The following is a 6,226-nucleotide window of genomic DNA, read 5'->3' as shown; positions in this document are numbered from 1 at the left end:
TTTAGTCTATAATGTAGTTTAGTTAAACTATAGTTTAGTCTATAATTTCACAATTTTGTCAACATTCCATGTCAATTAGAAAAAGTACCTGTAAATGGGATACCATTTTGTTTAATTGTATTACTATAAGGTCTGAACACTATAATGCTTATCTTTACACATGCCAGGTACTGTGTTAAGCATTTCACAACTATGTGTTTCTCCCAACAGTCCTGGGAGATGGGTATAAATATTTATTATTCCCTTTATACATACAAGGACTAATTGGACTCTCTAATTTACTACCATTACAATATTTTCAACCCAATCAATTTGTATTTATAATGACTAGTAGCAATTACTCAACTTCATTTTGTACAGGTTCCATTATTTTTAGTTGGCTTATGTTCAAATCAATTCATGGTGACGCTCCCAATTTCCCATTACTGCTTCTTTGTTTTTTTGAGTTACCCAAAGAACCAAACCAATTCCTTTAAAATTTGCAAATTACTAATCCTTTCACATAACTATTTAAACTAGAACAAAGAGATAATTCTTTCCCTATAAATCTTAATGTCAGGAAAAACATCCTAACAATGAGAACTGTCCCAAAGAAGACGTGGCTGCCTCAGGAAGCAGTGGGTTTCCCCTCACTGAAGGTCATCAAGGCAAACTTGGATGACCTCTTGTTCCATTGTGGAAAGGATCCTTTTTCAGTTTTGGGTTCAGATATGTATGTATGTATGTATGTATGTATGTATGTATGTATGTATGTGTGTATGTATGTATATGTGTGTTTTGTACATATGCATATATATGTGGTGTGTGCATATATACACATGTGCATGCATGCATGCGTGTATACATGTCATCATCCTTGCTGGAATATAAGTTCTTTGAGGCATGAACTATTCATTTTTTGTCTTTGTGTGCCTAGAGTTTAGCACAGTGCCTGGCACACAGATGCTTAATAAATCCTTGTTGATTAATTCCAACTTCAAAATTATGTGATTTTGATCAATATAACATAGCTTGTTTACCATCATCACTACACAACTAGGTTGTAATTCACAGGGGTCCATTAAGAAAAGGGAGTTGGAAGGAGAGCAATCATTGATGAGGGGGGAGGGAATAGAAGAAAGGGTGATCATAAGAATGGATGAGAAACTGAGATGCTGAATTCCAGACTGCATCCACCTTAGCTCAGGGGATGCTGAGTGATCTGTGCTATTCCTGTCCTGACTGCATACAGATAGGGGTTGGAGTTTTCTGGGACGACTCAGACAAGCACTGACATGTCTCCCTTCCTCCTCTTCCCCTGCCTCCCTGCCTCCCCACAGGGCTGCAGTCTGGCCCCTCCAGCCTCCCTACTGAGTGCTCATCTGCTGGCAAGGCAGGCATGGGAAAGGGGGAGGGGCTGAGGCAGGGAAGGGAGGAAGATACCTCAGCTGCTCAACTAGAATCATCCAAGCCAGGGAGAAGCAGCAGAATCTCAGAACTAGAAGGGTACTCAGAGGCCACCCAGCCCAACCCATACCTAAATAAGCACTTCCTCCCAAACATTCTTGCCAAGAAGCCATTCAGCCTTTGCTTGCAGACCTCCAGTGAAGAGGAGCCTACCATTTCTGGAGGCAGCCCAGTCCACTCCTGTATGGCTCTGATTATTAGAAAGTATTTCCTTAAAATCAAACCTAAATTTGTCTCTGCAATTTCCACCTATTGCTGCCAGTTCTGACCTCTGGAGCCAAGCAGAATAGGTCAGATTCTTCTGCTCTTAGACAATTATGCATATGCTTGAAAATAACTCTCATGTCCTCCTGAGTCTTCTCTTCTCCCCTCCAAATATGCCCAGCTCTTTCAGTCAATCCTCATAGGTCTCATACTCGAGGCCATTCACCATCCTGGTTGCCTTCTTTGGAAACCCTCCAGATAATCAATGCACTTTAAATGTGGCTTCCCAGAATGTATGAATTTAAAAAAAGTAATTTGTAGAAGGAAAGAGCACTGATACCAGAGATATAGCAAAGAAGGCTTCCCGCTTAGTGGCTAGTAACTGAGCTGTGAATGAAGAGGAAAGCAGGAGACTTGCCTGGGTCAGAAAAGTCCATGTGTGCATGGAGCAGGATTTATTTGGGGTTTTAGGGGAGGAATGGACCTATAGTTTCATTGATGTAAGGGACTCTCAGTGGGGAAACTACATCTACGTTTCTTGTGCAAAGCAAATAATTTGATCAATTTGGGCTGTCTTTCCAGGGATACTTTGAACATCTTGATCTTTTTTTTTTCTAAATATCCATCATTTTTTCATTGATGGTAAATGTTTGCAAAGTAGGTTTGTAGTGTAATTTGACATTATTTCATTCCCTCCTACAGTTTCTAATAGGTGCAGAATAGTCTTGTGTTATTCAAATGTCCTTTCCTTTATATTTTAAGGTCCTTCTGGTCCCTTTGAAGAATTTGTTGTTTATCATTAGAATTGTTCAGTTTAACCACTTCGTGTCTTGGAGTTTTGTAGCATAATTTTTTTTAATGAGGTATAAGGACTCTTTAAATTGGTACTTTGTTTTCTACAGTTAAGTTCTGGACAGTTTTCTCGTATTATTTCTTGCATTTTGGTATTCAGGTGTTTTGACTTACTGTGTTCTTCTGAAAGACCTACAGTTGTTAAGTTGTCTTTACGCATCCTGTGTTTGAGATTACTGTGTTTTGCTTGTATGGTAATCATATTTTCTTTTAACATTGTTGCTTTTTGCTTCTTTTCTTCTTGATTATCCTGCATTTCTGTGTATTTGCATTCTCAATTAGTTATTGCCTCTTTTGTTTCTTTGATGAGACTTGCCACCAAGGATTCAAGTTGTTTTTTTTTTTATTTGGCCAATTATTTCTGCTGTCCAGATCATAAATTCTGCTTTCACTGTTCTTCTCTATTAAATCATTTAGGAACACTGTGCTGTATTTCTATGCTTTCTTGGGAATTCACAATTTTCTTTTGTCTCACAATATTTATTCATAGATGTCTGGACTCTTTTAGCTGGTCTTGAGGTCACATTCCCTTTTTAATTAATATCTTCTGTGTCGGTTTATTTTTTATGATTAAAGTCTTTAACTAGGTTTTCTTCCTCCTGAGAGATTTGGTAATTCTGGGCTTTTTTCTTTATATTCACCTATAGGTATTTTCCTGGGGCTGAACCTTAAAGCTGTCTCAATACCCTCACATGCTAGGCAATTCATGATTTATCAGACTTTAATCTCTGCCCCAAGTGACTTCTGAGTGGACAGAACTGGCTCCAGCTGCATACCAGGCTCTTTTCCTCAGGCTTAGTGGAATGTCAAATAGATAGAAACATGTACTGTCCCAATTTCCTCTGTTCCTCAGCTCTCTGAACTATGGTCCAGTACAGAGCACTGCCATGCTCTTGGCTCAGCCAGGACAAGCTTCTGTCTTTTGGTTTTCCAAGGTACTAGGAGGAGAAAAGGTGGGTAAAGTTGCATTCTGCTCTAAGCCTGTAGGTCAGCTTATGCAGCCCTACTGCTACAGTATGGTGTGCAGTGGGGAATTAAAGACTGGACTTCTCTGCCATTCATTCACTAGGTTTTTACCTTACAAGAACTTTTCCATCAATAGGGCTAGAGACTAGGCCTATGATTTCCCTGGTATAAGGAAGCTCCTAGCTAGGGAAACTTCCCTTACTAATATAGGTCGGCACCTTCTCTACAACTTAGAGTCTTTGAGTTGTCTTGTGCAGTTCTGTTGATAAACCTAACAATTGTGGTAATAGCATTTATATAGTTTAAAATTTTGCGAAGAGTCTTACATCTATTATCTCATTTGAGCCACCCAACAATCCCATGAGGGAGATAGCATTAGTCTGAATGCCATTTTACAGATAAGGAACCTGAGGCTCAATAAGGGGAAATTCCTGATCCATGGTCACATAACTAGCAAGTGCCAGAGGTACAATATGAACCCAGGACTTCCTGGCTCCAAATCCAGCTCTGAAACCAGTATATTAAATGTCCTCTATATAAGGTAGCAGAGCTGAAGGGCTCTCACGTACCATATGGTCCAATTTTAATATTTATTAATATTAAATATATTAATATTTATTAATCAAACTGAGGCTTAGAAAGGAAAGTGATTGGCCCAAGATTATGCAGCAAATGAGGGGTAGAAGGGTGGACCCTAATTTGCTTGTCACCCATTGTAGAGCCCTTTCTATTACAAATCACAAAATGTACAAGCTGGATGTGACTTAGAGATCACCAACTCAAACTCCCTCATTCACAGAAAAGGAAACTGACACCAATAAGGTGATGTGACTTGCCCAATATCATATGGCTAGTGATCAGCAAATGCTGGAGATGAGCTAAGTCTCCAGACTCCAAGTTCCGAGTTGTTTCTACTTGAGAATACTGGAGCTCTTCTTCTTAAATCTATTTATATTTTTGGACAATACCGTCCCTTGGGATATGAGTTCCCTATGTTTACCTGCTACAATGCATTTTATCTACAACTTATAATCTTAGAGTTTCCTAGAGCAAGAGAAGTTGTGTCAAACAGCCAATATGTATCTAAAGCAAGATTGGAACTGGACTCTGTCCTAGATCCTTTTTTCTTTTTTCTAGACACAATGACAAGAGGTCCTTTTTGTGTCAAGGACCCTTATGGAAATCTGGTGACATCTATGGACCCCTTTTCAGAATAATGTTTTGTCACCTACATTCATAATTAAAGAAAATTCTAAATTTGGGTTAGTGAAGATAAAGAAGTCATTACCCACCGCCCACCCATCCAAGTTCACAGACTCTCTGAAATCTGCCCAATTTAAGAACTCCTTACTGTAGATCATTCCATCAGCTCCTATGAAATCTTTGTGCAGATAATAATCAACCCTCAGTTACTACACTCTTCTCTCCTGATCTCCCATCCTCCAGCTCTACTTTCCTGCAGTACATACATCTTCACCTAGAAGTCCCAACTTGTCCAAAGTAGCATTTATTATCTTTCTTCCTAATCCATCCCCTTTTCCTAACTTTCCCATTTCTGTGTCGACTATCACATTCTCTCAATTGTCCAGGTGCAGGACTTAGGAGTCATCTTCAATTCTGTATTCTTGATTACCCTCATCTTTATACACAATGAGAAGACAAATGGGATTGATTCTTCCTCCCCATCATCCTCATCCATTCCCTTCTGTCCACTCACAATGTAACCATCTCTAATTCAAATCTCGCCTTAGGATGTACTAGCTGTGTGACCCTGAGCAAGTCACTTAATGTCTATTTGCTTCAGTTTCCTCATCTGTAAAATAAGGATAATAATAGCACCTTACCTCATAGGGTTATTGTGAGGATCCAATGAAACAGTATTTGTAAAGTTCTCTGTAAACATTAAAACACTACATAAATGCTAAAATGAAATAAAATAAAATAAAATTTATCTTCACACAGCTGCCAAATTGATCTACCTTAACTGTAGCTCTGACATCACTCAAGAAGCTATCTTGGCTCCCTATTGCCTTGAGGATAAAATATAAATTTTGTTTAACGCCTAAAACTCTCTACAATCTGGTGCTAGCCTACCCTCTCAGGCCAATTACACATTTCTTCCCCCACACACCACATTCCACACTCACCTACTTGTTGTTCCCCTCTGCAGGTGTTTAATTTCCCACTTACAAGGTTTTGCACTAACTGGAACCTCCTAGTCCCATCAAGGTTCAGCTCAAGTTTTCCCTCTTCAAGAGTTATTTCCTAGGTTTTGTATGATTGCACATGTATACCATATCTAATTGCTTACTGTCTCAGGGAGAGGAAAGGAGGAAAAGAAGTTGGAACTCAAAATTTTAAAAGCTAATATTAAAATTATTTTTACATGCATTTGGAAAAAAAATTAGATTTTTTAAAAAGGAACTATTTCTTGATCCCTCAAGTTATTCGCAGCCCCCAAATCACGTTGTATTTATTTTGAATATATAGGAAATTCCAGAGGTCAATACAGCTTTGTATATAATAACAGGCATAATATATTTGATAATACTGGGTGTCCCAAAAGTCTTAGTGCACTTTTAAATTTTAGGATACCCTTTATTTTATATATGATATGTATAATATATTTAATAATATAGGGTACCTAACAGTCTTAGTGTAGTTTTGAGCTTTACTATCGTAAGACTTTGAAGATACCTTACATATTAGTATAACATATATGCAGGCATAATTTTATGATTATATTATATATAAATTA

This window comes from Phascolarctos cinereus, unplaced genomic scaffold (assembly GCF_003287225.1).
Source record: "Phascolarctos cinereus isolate Bilbo 61053 unplaced genomic scaffold, phaCin_HiC Scaffold_4;HRSCAF=312, whole genome shotgun sequence".
NCBI classification, from domain to species: Eukaryota; Metazoa; Chordata; class Mammalia; order Diprotodontia; family Phascolarctidae; genus Phascolarctos; species Phascolarctos cinereus.
The sequence above is the reverse complement of the archived record's forward strand: the minus strand, read 5'-3'. Positions refer to the sequence as shown.